The sequence below is a fragment of the Halictus rubicundus genome, chromosome 2 (genome assembly GCF_050948215.1).
Source record: "Halictus rubicundus isolate RS-2024b chromosome 2, iyHalRubi1_principal, whole genome shotgun sequence".
Lineage (NCBI taxonomy): Eukaryota > Metazoa > Arthropoda > Insecta > Hymenoptera > Halictidae > Halictus > Halictus rubicundus.
Genome location: NC_135150.1, coordinates 6,074,237 through 6,091,303, shown reverse-complemented (window position 1 = coordinate 6,091,303; position 17,067 = coordinate 6,074,237). Strand labels below are relative to the sequence as shown.

General features: G+C 36.3%; 1 protein-coding gene and 2 non-coding genes across 4 annotated transcripts in view; 1 reads left to right on the top strand and 2 right to left on the bottom strand.

Annotated features, from left to right (window-relative positions):
* LOC143363844 (protein trachealess-like) overlaps positions 1 to 17,067 on the bottom strand; it is a 311,845-nt gene that overhangs the window by 99,021 nt on the left and 195,757 nt on the right. The window lies entirely within an intron of this gene.
* LOC143352187 (U5 spliceosomal RNA) lies at positions 3,708 to 3,830 on the top strand. Its single transcript, XR_013081876.1, has one exon. It is a non-coding gene; the product is annotated as a U5 spliceosomal RNA (small nuclear RNA).
* Positions 12,624 to 12,730, bottom strand: LOC143352183 (U6 spliceosomal RNA). Its single transcript, XR_013081872.1, has one exon. It is a non-coding gene; the product is annotated as a U6 spliceosomal RNA (small nuclear RNA).

Below are 17,067 nucleotides of genomic sequence, written 5' to 3'. Positions count from 1 at the left end.
TCATCGATTTATCGCTTCGGTTACCGGCTTCGCACGCACCGTTTATGGATTGAGGATCAATCGATTCTTTCAATTCCCTTTCCTTCGAAATTAACCGCGTAGAACGTAACTTGACTTTTCTGCGAGGGTTTTAGATCTATGAAATATCTATAATTTAATGCCCAAAAAATTATGTGAAATTTTATGTTGAATTGTTGTGAAATTTTGATCAGAAGAATAATTGCAGAAAAACCAGAAGAATTATTCAAGGTGCTATAGCAGAAGTCAAAATGTAATTAAAAAGGAAATATCGTATTCGTTTAAAAACATATAGTAACATGGGGCAATTAAATGTTCATTACTGTTCATTGCTTCAATGTAGACATGTTTTAACATACATATTTTCAAATACATATGTATATCCGATTTTGAACCAAACAGATATTTATATTATATTAAACAAATATTGTCTGCAAGTCGATCAATAAAATAGAATTACTATTTTCATTTTTTAGATATGTTTCGTGTAATGAACATCTGCATTTCTGAAGAAACCTGCAGTACCGACGGAGTATATCATAATGAAATTCATTAGTACCGATTTCTGCCGTGCGATGGCAGACGCATCTACAGTGTATATACAATTTATACTTGTTCATAATTTATTGACTTGTTAAATTAACAACGTGTGAGTTTACTGCATACATCATTATTTCATTTATACAAAATACGAGATCATGAATGAAAGAACTATTACAGATACATTAGAAATTTTAAGCACCGTTCGTCATAAAAGGGGCGATATGTTTTTAAAAATTTATGATCTCTATTTTTCACTTTCATCTGCATAAAGTAATAGTATATATTTAAGCAAGAAGAATATATATTTTTTAATTTTCCGCCTTTCACTGGTCAAATCAATTAACGGCCTTCGTCTAATTTAAAACAAATTAGTTTAATATCTTGGTGTCATATCACTGAATAGCAACAACTGAAAGATCTTTTAGCTAAAAGAATTGAAGAGTATTGATAGATTATTTTAGGCCTATCAAATTTATTACAAAAAGGAAGACATTTTCAAGTGACTTCTGTTTCTCGCAACAGATGTAACAAAATTTTATTTTGCGTAGAGATCCGAAATCTACTTATAAACATGCTACCTCTTATGCGAATTTAAGAGATTCCAGTTATCAAGACAGCTGAACAAGATAAAATCATCCATAGCTTTCACGTCAGAAGAACACGCAGAAGCTGCACCGAAATTCTTAAAACTAAAGTTCACTATTCTGTCGTTAATGTCTAGAAGGTCGATGGGTCGTGAAACACATACATAAAAAAAGTTCCGATTACAGTAAAACTCCATTGATATGAACCTGTCGGGAGACAAGTTGGTTCACATAATCGGGTGGTTCATATAATAGGAGTCCACCTGTCTTCCACTACTGACTATGATTTTTAGTTCATTTAATAGGAGTTCACGTTGGTATAAGTCGATATCGCCCAGCTAGTATTCCTTTAATCAGGCACTGCTGAAATTTAATTCATATAAATGGAGTTCATATAAGCAGAGAGTATATCATATAGCGGATTTTATTTCAGTTCCGTGATTCCGCGATGCTCTTAAAAAGAAGTTCTTCCCTTCTGAACAGGGGTTACCAATGATCCACGTGACGAGGAACATGTAGACCGCGGTCGCGGTTCTTCCCTTCGTGACCACGTTTACGCGCATTTACCTTTTTCCCCTCTCAAGGCCTCGTTTTCGGCCGTTTACTTCGGCCGAGGAACGAAACGAGCTGCCCGCCCGGCCGATTTTGCGAGAAGGATTTCCACGACTACGCGGCGTCCGGAACTTTTATAAAGCTCAATCTCGGACGTGTCGCGCAATTACACCCCGACCTACCCGGTTGCTGATGTCGCGACGGGATATTCCGGACGATGAAAGGAGGGAACATGTAATCACGCTAATTGAGTGCAGATAGGCCTCGTTGACGACTCCTTCATTACGCCACAAGAGGGGTTCTAACCGCACAATTACCCGCTAACTTCACCGCTGTCGTTTCTCACCGTGCCGTGAACCTTCCGATGTCTACGATGACGCTGAAATGTCGCCGGATCGTTCCGAGCGGCTTTGATCCTTCGCGAACATTTTCGCGTTAATTTCTTCCTGCTTGTTGGCATGGAACTCGGCGGATTGATTTGATTCTGATCTATGAGATTTACTCGATACGTTACGTTTACGTCACTGGTGGTACTTTTCTTGATAAGAATTTAGTGAAACGGAAGTTGTAACATGATAAAAATATTGATAAATTCGCTTTTCTAATTAAAGATGTACAATACACTTTCGTATAACTCGATAAAAAATTGCTTAAACAGACTGTATACAAATAGAATTGTTTAAAAAAACAACCACTACCACAGAAGTATTTGCCTATACTTTATACTTCATTGTGTTCTGCATACTCCATTCGGTATAAATTATTGAAGATCCGCAACGTTAGAAAATAACCATAAGACATTTGATATAGCCATCTCTTAGTTACGTAATTAGCTTAGCATATAATACTTGACCATAATGGAAACAAGTGTTTCATTAAAAACTGGTTTCTTGACTAATTAGAAGTGGTTATTGATTAAAAGGAGCATAGTGTCATAACTAAATTCCTAGAACCAGAACATATTTACACTTGCAACGAAACTTACTCATTTTACAGTTTATTAACGTTATTCACAGATTAACTTATAGAAACAAATATTATCTCTCACCAACGAGCCTAACCATGCATACCTCCACTGTCGTGTACACCACCCCGCAGTCACAAGAAAAGGTGTTGCCATTTTCCACCATTCGTTAGACCCAATAAAGAGGATATATGTCACGGTGTCAGGGGACAGTAATCTTCCCTGGTGTTCGGTAAGAAAAGTTTCCGGCGGGTTGAAAACAATGATAAATTTCCACGATTCATCGCCTCTGCAGCCGCCGCTAAAAGGCGGAGAAAAATCAGCGCTGCGGGGGTGAAGGCGGAGTGGCGGCGCGCAAAGGGCCAACGAAGTCGAAGTAGAACGAAAGCCATCTGGCTTCCGTCGGCTTTTCTTATTAACTTCAAATTTTTTCGCAAAGTGCTGCGAGACCGTGGCCGTCGCGGAATACCAATGAGCCCCCGGGAACGGTATCCATAATGCTCGCCCCCGAGACGGCGAACGAGAAAGGTACGAATCGAGTAACTCAGGGGTGACCAATGTAGGGTGGGTGGTTAAGAGTTGACGCCTGCCCCGGCCCGTCGAAGAAACGAGATGACTGGGAGACTGAACCAGTGACAAACCATCCTCTTCCACGATGATCGATCACCGCATGGGTCTCCGTCATTCCTGTCAATTAAGCTTTTAGTGGTGTCAGGATGTCCCGCTGGCGCGGGACAAGTCAAAATCTAATTCACCGTTGCCTTCTGATCTATGGATCGCTTGTACCGATCCGAGGTTGGGTGCGAGAAACACTTGTAAGCGGAATTACGGTAATGTTTCGATATTTGTGACAACTTCGGGACCGAAATGTCACTTATATCGCGTACATTATTTCTCGATGTCAATATTTTATTAATATATTTTTGACATTTTTCTGCTCGAAATGTGCCCAACGTTGAACATTTTCCCTCCGCTAGATGGCGAATTTTCTCGCTGGTAAAAATGTCAGTGCAGGGTTATATCTAGACAGTGCGGTGACTAGCTCGTCACTCTGGTTTCCCTTCAGATCACGCATAAATCTTTCGCCTTTTACTAAAGATTTCCGTGGAGGGGAACGATCGATGAGTCTAATGTTGACTATTTTTTGTAGTACCCAACGCTGGTTGGGTCATTATTGAATGAAAACAAAGATTTCCGGTTTTAGCGCTTCGAGTGGTTCGAATTTTTCTGCTTCATTCTCTGGAGGAAAGTTAATTTTAACTAGAAGAATGGTATTATTGTTTATATATCAACGTTTCAATTAAGTGGGGGTTTCTTGTCTAACGATAGCGAAATCAAGTAATTTTTATATAAATGAATATCAGGTTGATAATGAAAAAACTTTCACCACAATTTTTTAAGAGAACAGTTGAGTGTTTACTGAGTCTCCATAAAGTTGAGTCCATTCGCACTTTTTATCCTTGTGGTGAGTAGAATAAGGTGCAATAAGAAAAATTGACCTTTTGACCTTGTGATTCAAGGTCAAGCTTAATTTTCGGCATCTTTCTTACATCCATTTCCACCAATCCCCCTGTACGACATGGATCGATTTAGATTGAACTGTTTACATGAGAAACAAGTAGAAAATTCAGACATTATCGTTTCAGTTAATGGAGGGAGGTTCTACTTCATCGTCAATTGAACAAGCAGCAAATACGCTCCAAACTATGTCATGTTTGAACTCGTTTCAATCAGAAAAATATCAAAAATATGTTGGTAAAAGTTTTATAAAAAAATAATTAATAATAAAAGTTTTGTCATTATGTTTACACTCCTCGGCGTCCGAGGCCTCTCGTGCTTCGTGGCCCCTCACGGGGTATACCTCGCGGTAGTGGGGATAATTTCGCGACGTTTATCATCCAGGCCTTGGCGACATATATAGAGAAATCAATGTTGTGGGTATATATTTTTCAAGAGTATGTCACGCACATATCTATCACACACATGCATATCGAGACAGTACTGTACTGTACTTAGCGTTTCGGATCTGTTTGGGAATTTCTGTTACGCATGACGTTGCTTCAGTTACGTTCATATTCTGGCTGGTCAATAAAATAGAATACCTATTTTAAACTTTGTAAATATTTTTACATTATTGTGAACACACAAGCATTAGAAGTTTATGGGTAGCCAGCCTAGAGATGAATGTCGAAAACAATTACGAAGCACGTAAATTTATAACCTACTAAAAACAAAGTGATATAGGCCATTCGACACCAAGTGATCGCACGTTGCATACTCGAAGTCATAATTTTTGTGTAATTATTATGTACGGACTTGTAGAACTCGATTCTTCGATTACAATTAGTCTATAATAAGAGGCGGTTTAAATTTTTTGAGTTACGAGGGTCAAAAGTATGCTGTGTATTTCTCCAAAACACTTGTGACTTGAACAGTATTACAAATATCATTTTTTCGAAGTTGATATCTGTAATATTGTTCAAATTACAATTGGCAACTGTAATGTTCCACATTTTTAATGAATGTTATTGTTTAAAAATAAATAGAATTGTTACAATATATTTAAAGGAGACAAGAAGGATAATACATTAAAAAAGAGATGAAAAAGTGAAATAGTTAAGGGGAAGACACCTGATGGGGAATATTCTCGAAAAGATAAATAATCTTAGACGGCCATTTACATGGGAGCGTAAGTGGCTATAAATAAGAGTATTGTTGTTACTAAAGATAATGTCTATACGCTCATAAGAAACATGAAAATAGTAAATTGAGCACTGTAAGAATCTAATTTAGTTCAGAAGTCTGTAAATTGTAATAATAATATTGCAATTATTAGTATAATTGTCTAATCTCTGACAACTATGAACAACCATTTTCGAGTCTTAGATAAAAAATAAATATATTTGCCAACCCAGGATACATTAACTGAATCACTAAAAATCACAGAGTAGGTGATCGAATTATTGTAGCCACCATACGAAAAAACATATTTTTTGTCTATAAGATCGATAATGTTGCCTATAGTATTCCTAACGTACATTTTCAAATGGCGATCGCCAATTCTTCATAAAAAGAATGATCAAAATTGTGTGTAGCTAATTGCAATTTCAAAATAGTCTTAATGTAAACGTAGGCGATGGGAATTTGCGTAAACATAAGATGGAAAAATTTAGTAACGACAATCCGTTAATCCGGTATACCGAATACTCGACCAATAAAATTGTTCAGCGTCTTTACATCTGTTCAATCCGCAGAACATGTTCGTGACCCCACGATTGAACCTCGAAACACTGTCAAGTCCGGGAAAGGTGTTCATCATCTCGAAGTCAATAAACGACACGTACGTAATAACGAGATCGATGTTCTCATTGTCCAAAGACGTTCCAATATCGTGGTAGGACGGGGTAGGTTAGACGGGGTAACGTCGCGCAACGGTGATAGGAAAGACGATAGCGTAAGAGTCCGAGCCGATAGGGGTGATGTAGTGGGTGGGTGGCCCCGCCAATATGCCGTCGTCCATACATCACGCGAGGGCGACCCGACAAACTGGGGAAACCTGACCAGAAATATGATGTCATTTATATGGTAATACATCGGAATCCCGTCATTTAGATACTTCGATGATTAATGCCCCCGACAGGACAGCGCCAGCTGGTTCCTCTCCACCTCTGCCCTGTTCAGACACGCCTTGTCTTTTCTCGACTCTTGTTTTCGCTCAAATCTGGATGAAATGCATTGGCTGACCGGGATATGCAATCAGAGACGAATAGATAGGACACCCTACTAATCTCTTCATTTTTATGTAGCACATAACAGAAATGAAAATTCCCATGTACAGTGAATTCTCGATATCTGTCAACAACACGGGTCTCACCAGCGTCGGGTATCGTCTAGGAGACATACCCGAACCGTGTTATGTTTACACTCCTGGGCGTCTGAGGCCTCTCGAGCTTCGTGGCCCCTCACGGGGTATACCCAGTGGTAGTGGGGAGAATTCCGCGACGTTTATCATCCAGGCCTTGGCGACATATACAGAGAAATCACTGTACACGGTTTACACTGTTCTTGTTTATTTGATTCAGTTGGTGAAATTAAAATGTCGTCTCGCACGAATTTATCTAGTAAAATGTAAACTTTCAAGAAAACTTAATGGGATAAAATAACAGCAGATGTGTTTAACAAATAGAATGTACAAAAAGAATTTACCAGTTTCGTTTAATATTCAATATTTTGTAGAACCTCCTCTTATTTTTTATCACGGAAATTATTCGTTTTAGCAGCGATTTGTAAAATAATAATAATAATAATAATAACAATAATAATAATAATAATAATGATTATAATAATGATAATATAATTATAATAATATTATAATCATAATTATAATAAATAATAATAATTATAATTTTTTAACTGGTTTTTGTCTTAATTGGTGTCATTTATGTTCAATGCATTGTTTTGATTCGTCAAGAGTAAACAAATTGTTGGGTCTTCGCTCTTGGCATTGTAAGCACAGTTACTCGAGAAATATGAATAGAAATCTCATTTTTAAAGAAATTAATCTGTCCTTGTTAACTAAAGAACATATTATAAGATAGGTATAATATATCTTAAAACATAAACTTTGTGAACAAATATTCGACATAAAACAGGAAAATATGTTACCAATTCGAGCTACATTATTTCAAAAACACACCTCTGATAGAATCAACTTTGAATAGATACCACTATCGATAGATTGTAGGTTTTATACATTTACAAAAAAAAAAGGGGCAGACGGAATAAAAAATAGAGAAGACATTAGGACAATTTAAGACCATAGTAATATTGTTTGCAGTTTATTAATATTGTGAAAAGATGAATTAAATTTTTTAAATCCTACTTTTTGCAGTTAATGCAAGATATTTTGCGTAGAGATTCACTGTCTAGTTCTTGGGCTTTATAAAATTAGCGAATGTCCATAATTCGCTCATATTTCTGAGAAAGTTTCAAACAATGTAAAGGAAACACGTTTGAATGTTCAAATTACTATTTGCCTTGATTATCTGCAACTTCCTGCCATTTTACGGGAATTTTTTATTCCATTTACATAAAGGAACCGCAGTTATAATGTAAAACAGCTGGAGATCTTCAGTAAGTTACAATAAGAATTAGAAGATCCTAGAATAGTTATAAAAAAAGACTTTTGGCCGAGCTAGATTGACAGTTTAAGATTTTCTTCGGTAAGTTAATACGAGGATCTCGCGACGATCACCGAAAAAACTTTGGTCCATCTAGATTGCCGATTCTACGGAGCGTGGAGCGGGGGCGTCAGCGGCCGTAGAAGGCACATCCGCATCGGTCTCCTCTTTTTGCGCGGGGGACGAAATCGAAATTGGTTTTGGACTTGATAGTGCGCGCGCAATTATGTATCAACCCATACGCATGCACCGCAAACTGGCACAGGCTCTCGGCCAAGCGGTCCGGCGGGTACATTTCAATTATTAGAGGGAATTACTCGGAGCGTCCATCATCTTCTATACTTATTTTCTGCTCGGAACCACCAGACCGGTCGCGGCGGAGGAACTAAACTCGGCCTCCTCTCTATGCTCACCATGGAGATGATCCTATGAGGTTATATGCGAGGTAGGCATCATCAGAGTGCATCATCAGAGCGGTGAGAAAATAGCCTTCAATTGTGATTACAGGGGCGGCTCGGGTTCGCCTCAGCATGGCATCGCTCCGCTCACTGAATCTGTCTACTTGTATGTTCGTCCGTGTGTCCATTCGTTCCTTTGCCGCCGCACGCTTTGCCCCGTCGCGTCGTCCCCGTGTGGGAAGACATCACGATTTAAGTAATATGAAGATGCATCTTGTCACTGATAGCGCGGACCTAACGCGTAACCGTGATCGGCGCCGCGGCTAATACGCTTTGCTTCGGTTTTTACCGTCCATGACTATTCTGACTTTAGCTGTCTTATTGTTTATTGAAACAGTTACGCGTTTTTCTTCGATCTATCCGATACTCGTATTACTTCTGTTAACTGGCGATGGGATTTGAGACGCTTCGAACCGCTTCGAATCTGATTCGTAACTTGAAACTTTGAAATTCCTGCAAATCTTGAAACTCTTGAAAGTCTTCATCGTCTTGATAGTCTTAATAGTCTTCTTAACTCTTGATCGTCTTGAGTTGTATGCTATAGAGACAACGACACGCGAGACACGACAGTCGGCAGTCGAAACACACTAACACCAATGGCTTCATAGTATCGACAACTAATGGATAAGAATCAGATTTATTTGTAACTAACAAATAACTTTTCCTCCAATAAAATTGTTATTCGTTATTCACGAATAAATCTTCGACATTCATTCATTATTTCTCATTTGTTAGTCGATTTAGGGATTAAGCAGCACTGGTATCTATGAGTTGTCGATATCATGAGGACGTTGGTGCACGTACGTGTTGCCATCGTATGTAGACTGTCGAATGTCACGTCTGAACGTCTTGTGTGTCGACGTCTAAAATATACGATTCAAGACCTTCAAGACTTTCAAAACTTTCACGATTTTCCGATGATTTGGCAGAAAAATGTTTCAAACAAAAATAAGTCATCATTAACGCTTTAACTATAACTGTTGTCAATAGAGAACGGGGGTAGCTTAATGACTTTTATTTGTTTTATCGAGATTGCGTTAATGCAACAAGTGCGTAGAGTGTTTACGTTTCTTATGTACATAAATCGTCACATATAGATAAGAAATGAATGTATCAGCATTTGTACAACTTTTCTTTTTTTTTTGTTTTGCGTTTAGACAGACACATTTGTGAATATATACCAGTGGCTAAAGGGTTAATCTATTAATTAAAATAAGTATTAGGTGAAAGTACCTCATTATGCAGTTATTTTAAAATTATAACTTATTTTGTCTTTGAAGATTGAAAAGGTATTGTAATTAATGGGACTCACCAGGTGTGTAAGTGAGTGAGTCACCAAATACGAGGAACTTACCTGAAAACAAACAAAAATTATATGAGTATATGGGGAGGTCATTATAACAATTCTAATGAATTATTTTATCAACGAATAAACAAAGGAAAACGAATTACTGTTTTCCTATTTTGCTTAAATTCAACATACAACTATTAGAATCAAGTAAAAATATCTACATTCATATTTTATTTATTTTCTTTATTTACATAAATAAATGTAACAATAATACATAAAAATATTAATAAAATAGTTTTTTTATACATAAAAATAATAAATAAAAACATGACAATACGTTTAAAGTTTTCTGGCGTAGAATCTTCTCAAGCACGAGAAATTCTATTATCCGAAGGCGACACTCCGGAAGTAATTTATGTCTGGCTACGTTCCGGGTTGCTCGTGCTATGCTACGTGTCCACTGGTGAATTTTTCTTACTAGAAAACTAGAACTGCCGAGTAGACACGGTCCTGGTGGTAACTTCACAACAGTTTATACTTTCTATCCGCGCGGAAGCAATCTTTGGAAGTTGGTCTCAGGCCTGTGTAAACATGAGAGTTGATTCTTGCGAGTTCTATCTTCAAAAATAAAATTCAGAACTGCCGGAAAGTAATATTACGTCTCTCTGCTTGCAAGTAGACTTCGTCTCTCGGGTGTAAGCTTCTGGAACTTTCACTCTCAATGAATATAAGTCACATATACTAGACTCTTTCATTTCCGAAGAAACAAATTCAAAAGTAATTATTGTATCTTCATTGGAGAATAAATTCTTGAAACTTTCATTCTCAGAATAAAGTAATAGTCTAGAGTACAATATAGCCTATATTCGCCATACTGATTTACTTTGAAATTTGTTATTGAGATGAATGTTGTAAGTAATTTTGTTCACATGCGTATGAATATAATCGTCGCTTCCTTTATCTTCAAAGTTATACATCAAATTATTTTTTTTAAGGTTTGTCCTTACATTGCTTAGTTCCTTCAAACAATACAATACATAGTATATTAAAATTAGTTTCGTGAGAATTTTCGCAATTAAACTCGGTATACACTTAATTATAACTGATAAAATTGTTTTTAGTAATATTTTTCAATTTAAACCTAACACTAACCTCATCAAACATCACTCAAACCTTCAGAAAAGAAAGAACTTTAAAATCCGCAGGAAACAGAAAACAAATTTTTTTATTGCACTGTTATTAGAATAAAAATCACATTCAACCACAAAGTTGCTATTAATATCACATATTTTCAATATTCTAATTGCATATATCAATTGCAAACATACAAATTCCACTGATTGGTACAGATAATGGAGACTTTACTATCCCGTGAATTAAAGAAGTAGATAAATATGAATCACATGGTTTGGTGATATTTCAATAAGAATAATTTCACAAATATGCAGGCAAAAATTTCATTAAATAATAATTAAAAACAGAAAAGCTTTGTCACTTGATTAGTATTGTATCTCCGCTGTTCTTTTCTTCGTACACGATATAATTGCTACTTTGGTCCCGAAATGTTCACATATGTCGAGAGATTACTTTCCAATTTACGAATGTTACCAAATGATGAAATAGATTCTGTGTAATATCAGTTTCTAGTAATTAATAGCAGACAATTTTTCATTTTCCATAGAGATCAACAGTGATCACTCTGCTGCAACGAGTTTGAATGGAATCCACATTCAAGGGACCAAAGGAATTAGATCATGAGAGAGTTCTATTCACGAGAGTTCATCTCACGTGGACACGTAGCATTATGTTGTGCTCAAAGTTAGGAGAAGGTGTAGGGAGGTAAGTGAAACCAGCGCGCGTGTGTCTCACTCCTCTGGGACGAAGGTGCAGAACAATAAGGCAAGAAAGTTATAAGTATGACTAAGCAAGAAGGTAGAAAGATGAGACACAATGATTCCCATTGGAGCGATTCCATGATGATGTCCCCTTTCCCGGCATTCCTGGACAAGCTTTCCGGTGTCCCTAGGCGTGTCGCATTACTAGATTAGATGGAGAGCGACCCTTAGAAGCTGCACCGTTCCCTTCGTCCGAATGATACCGTCGGAATTACACGCGATATACTTTGAGCTGCACTTTTCCTATACAAAATTACCGGTTTTTAATGTTCAACTACAATTTTCTAGCCTCTCAACTAACATCAGAACTGTGTTAAATGAAGAATGATTTTATTTTTTGGTTAAGGGTGTGAACTGACTTCACGAATGTGCGGCATACTCACACCAATTAAATATGTAAATAATCAACAAAATATACGCAAAAGTAAAACTTCTGAGGGGTTATCCACGCTAGATTGATTTTTTATCTAGCGCGCGAATTTACTCAAAATTCACATCGTTGCGTTATCGTGGCGAAAAGCGTAATATTCGGAACCCTTACAATTCTCGTATATAGGGTGAGGCACCTAAGACAAGCCACCTGAATAACTTTTACATTTTTCGAAATAGGAAGAAACGTTTCAGACAACAGTTATGTGGTTTCCATAGTTATGTGGTTGCCCATTACGTGGTATACATAACTTTTTTCAGATGGAGATGCTTAGGAGATTTGAAGGTAAACTTTTTTTATTTTTATTAACTCCCTCAAACTCTACAATTTGTCCCAGAGGACATTCGGTAGATTGTTTTAACAAGATAAGTGAATTTAGCCCGTTGATATTTTCCCAGTAGAAAATATCTTTTTAGAGAACACAATTTTAAGCCTTGTGTAGAAGATCAGTTGGGTGCTTCCTGCGTAGTCTTCTAGGCAGGTTTTTTGTATAGAGCTTCTTTTCTGCTTCGTTTGGATGATTTTCCAGTCTGAGTTGGTATCTGTTGCATAGTCGGTTTATCTCCTCTTCCACGGAATTGACCTTGAGGTCCTTGCGAATTTGCTCATTTCTCACGTACCACGGTGCATTTACAATGGTTCTAAGGATAATGGATTGTAGTGCTTCAAGTTTGGATATGTGGCTTTTTGCAGCAGTCCCCCATATTTAAAAATGTGGAACGCTTCACGATTTTGCGTGTCATCCTTGCGCAGGGGCCATGCTAATCTTCTCTGTATCATTCCAATTTTAGTATATGTACTGCCGAAGCAAGTACTTGAAGGTAAACTTAGTTTTTTAAAAAATGGAACCACATATATAGTCGTTCAAGGTCATTTAAGGTCATAAACAGAAAAAAGAACGAAAAATATAAATTCACTGTGAATGTTTACGTAGTATGATACTTTCAGCTTTATTAATGAAATCAAACTGACAAGTCAATTCAAAATGTAAAGAAACTGCTTCGATCCAAAATAATCTGGTCACAACAGATACAAAACGCAGGAACGCATAAAAAGAGCCTGTGCTGCTATTAATCATCGCGCACTTTACTGCGTAATGCAATCATTTTAAAAAATTAAGTTGGTCTTCAACTTTCCTAAGCATCTCCACCTGAAAAAACATTACATACGCCACGTAATGGGTCCATCGAAACCAAATAATTTTTGTCTGAAACGTTTCTTCCTATCTCAAAAAATGTAGAAGTTATTCACCCTGCCATACTCACCCTGTATATGCATGTCTGCTGACCTAATTGGTGTGAGTATGCCGCACACTAGTGAAGTAGTCCACACCCTTAAGTAAATTGTTTGGTGAAAGTGTTCGAGGATAATTTCTTTCCTCCAATATTCATTTTTTAACCTTTTTAGGTAAAATTATTATCATATCTTTTTGTTCTTCATTCTAGTGTATATCCTTTTACTCGTCAATAAATTCCAATACCATTTAGTTCATGACGAATACCTCGTTAAGAATTAGTATAAACGTTCTGTTAATTTGTTAATCATTTTGTTTTTAAATAGAACCGCATTTACTTCTTTCACAATGTTGTGTGATGTCATCAATTGTTTAAATTTGTCTTTCGAACAAGAAATTCATAAATAAATATAATTAACATCAATCTTCTTTTTTCAATCTTGTACATATAATATAAGAAGTTAATGTTTTCAATCTTCCAAAATTATTTATTGGAAGTACTCTATATTTTTGAACCATTAAATGACTAAGCACCCAGGTTTTAAAAATTTTACAGTTCTTGTTGACAAGTAGGTATTATAAATTCCACTTTCTTGGATAACTACAGACTAAGTTTACAATTTAAATTAAAATCTGCGCTATAACTATAAGGTTTAACGATTGTAATTTTTACTAAATGTCGTAGAAAATTTTGGGTTTTGATTTTATGATTAAAAGTGATTTTCCAAATATTTATTTTTATGTTCTTTATCTTCTTGTCGATGATATCTAGATCTAATGGACAAAGCGATTGCGTATGCCTACATGTTATGTTTTAATGCGAAGAAATTCACCCTTTCATATTTGTTTCACGTATTATTTATGAAGGCCGTTGTTACGCAGAATTTACGGAAAGCATAAAATCGTGAAGCTGAAAAGGTAGAATTGTTTGAATAATAGACTTCGCCCGGGCATCCTAAAACCCAGCGTTCTAAAGAATGGAACTACGCACGAGGGAGGCTGCTTCGTTGAATGCTAAGTTTTCACTAATGTTTCTTGTTCCGCGAACTTTAATATGCTGTTTAAGCCGGTCGAGACTTTAATGCTTAACGCTCGGATTTAGGTAACGAGCGGCCTCGCTGCAACTTCGTAATATAAGAATAGCTTGTAATACGGCAATTTAGTTTACAGGCCGGATTCCTCGTTAATAGCTCGTGACTAATCGTCGCCTTTCTTCCGCGTTATGCGCACTTATGGCCCGGGAAATTTGATCTCTGTTTCTCAAACCACAAAACAGTATGGGGGAGATTGGGTATGGTTGTCACACTTCTCTACTTTGATTTTTCTACAAGTTATAGCTACTGGAAACACCACCTTGATGAGTCTAATATAAACTGCTTACTTTGTCAATAAAATTAGTCTCGTGGATATTATCAATACGATTGAAAATTAATTTAAATTATCTTCAGGAAAGATTTTGTGACAATGCACCCCGAGCTTGCGTTGGTTCTCACCCTATCTGGGGTTGATTGTCACAAATTTTAAATAACGAAGTTAATTAATGAAAAGTCCATTTAATTATGAAACTATTATCTTTATTGTTGACGGCATTACGTAAGTGGTTGTTATAAATGTTACACAGTCTCAAACACAAAATCAAACTTATGAATATTTATAAGAAAACCAATTAGAAACCTCATTTTGTTGATATGATTATGCATCTGAAAGACTACATATAACACATAAAATTAAACTTTGAAATGCTTGTTGCAACAAAATTAAGAATTGTGAAAATTCTTCGGTTGCAAATTATTTTAAATAATCATTACGATTAAATAAAAATAGTTTAACATGTGGAGGTAGTTTTATATATGTGAGGGGAGATGGCGCGGCAGTAGAAAGATGTGTGTGTGTGCTGGTGTGGTAGTGTAGAGAGAGAATGTTGCGGGAAGGAAATAGAGGAGATACAGCCTCACATATATTTCAATACCTCACACCTAAATTCTATTAAAAGCTGTTTGATGGATAAAAATATGTTTCACATATAATTTGTTCGATACCTCTCATAACAGAATCTTATTAAATACTGTGGCTAATTAATAAGTCAGCAGACCTAATCAAAATCAATAAATTGAATTAAATCACCAGAGTCATTAGGTTGTCACATGTGACAAATAACCTTGAATGTACTGTGGCATCATGTACTGCCCCCGGTGGTTAAGTTATCTAACCTGTCTGTATTACATAATGCACTAAAGTCATTAAAGTAACTTAGAAAATACTCTAAGCTACAAGATCAAGTAAAAAATATAGTAGTCGAAAATATGTGACAAAATTTATCGGAGCTATCAATAAATTTTGACTGTCAATTGTTTCTGTACTATAGCATTTGTGACAACCATAATCGATCTTCCGCATTAATATCAATATCAATATCTTCTTTTCATTTATTAACAAAGTAGAGAAGTACAATGAATTATAAAATCGTTGTTTGTAAGTAGTTTTTATTTAATCACAGTTATCTGCATTTGTAATGAGTCACAACTAAATTGTTAAAATTAAAACATATTTAGATTTGCTACCGGTACAATTATTATGTTACAACATATTTTTTTTTCTTGCTAATCTTCATGCTTGTTCAAAGCCAAATAAAAAGAACTTATCAATGTTTTTACAAATGTTTTACAGTTGCTGTTGTCCAGGCAAGCAGATCTTTAGGTTTTAATCTGTAATACTAGTAATACGTTCCACAGTAAAACAATGAAACAAATGTTGGCAGCCACGGTTTAAGTGATATTTTATGTTTTTATGAACTAAACGATTTAATGTCATGCTGTAGAAATGAAACATACTCTGTATGCAATTATCTACCAGCAATGACTATAATTAGTAACATTCTACTATGGCACCATTTCCATAAAATTACATGTCGTAACAATACATTACTTTAGGAAATTATTATGTCGATGAATTGAACAATTTGCATCGCGTTCAATCACAAAGGCTATGCTACATAGCCAACTTTTAATAATCACGAATTTGTATGCAGCGAATCCTCGTTAACCAAGAAACTGTATAATTCTAAGCACTTATGCCGACATACTTAAGCATGAAGAAGATCAATTTGAAGTAGTTTCAATAAACATGTCTAGTATATGGTTTACGTCAGCATAAGTAACATGATTAAGTGGAAGTATCATTAGGCAAAGAAATATGAAAATTAGCTACCAAGGGTAACTAGTAAGTTCAACAAGTATGACGAACTAAGTCATCATCCTCGATTGGCGGACAAAATATAAAGTGATCCGGTGCAAGCGTGTTGCAGAACGTAAATTCCTTCGGAGTGTTGGTTATTTTTCGAAAAGGGTGGTTTTGCAACATAGTAGTAATCAACATCAAACGAAGTATAATACAAAGAGAAGATGAAGTGAGGATTAATTTCAAACAGCCAGCACGAAATGATTATACGGTCCATTTCATATGCAAATTACGGCCGATTGTTACTGCAACTATTCCCCGTGGAATGTAAGGCAAAACTGACAACAACAAGAAACCAGAGTGGAAAAAGACAAAAACAACGGTCGGGGGGAAAAAATATAGAAAATAAAGGGGAAGAAAGCATGTTCTCGTCTAATTGCGAACTTCATCAACGCGGCACAGTGGGCGCTCTTAATTAAGAATTTAATTGCAGCTGATTTACATCCGCCTCTCGAAAGGAACATCTATTTTCGGTGTAACTATTCAAGCGCGGGCCCGGCGCGCTAATTGGCTTTCGGATTTTTCGCGAAAGTCCGGCCGCGTACATAATACTTCACCTGTCCGACGCTGATAGTCGCCAGTTAATAGTTTCTTTCTTGGTAAGGAGCGAAAGGCCGGATAAATTCGCATAAGAGGCTGTGCATCATCGTAAGTCAAGAGGAGTTGATCAACGGTTCGCAT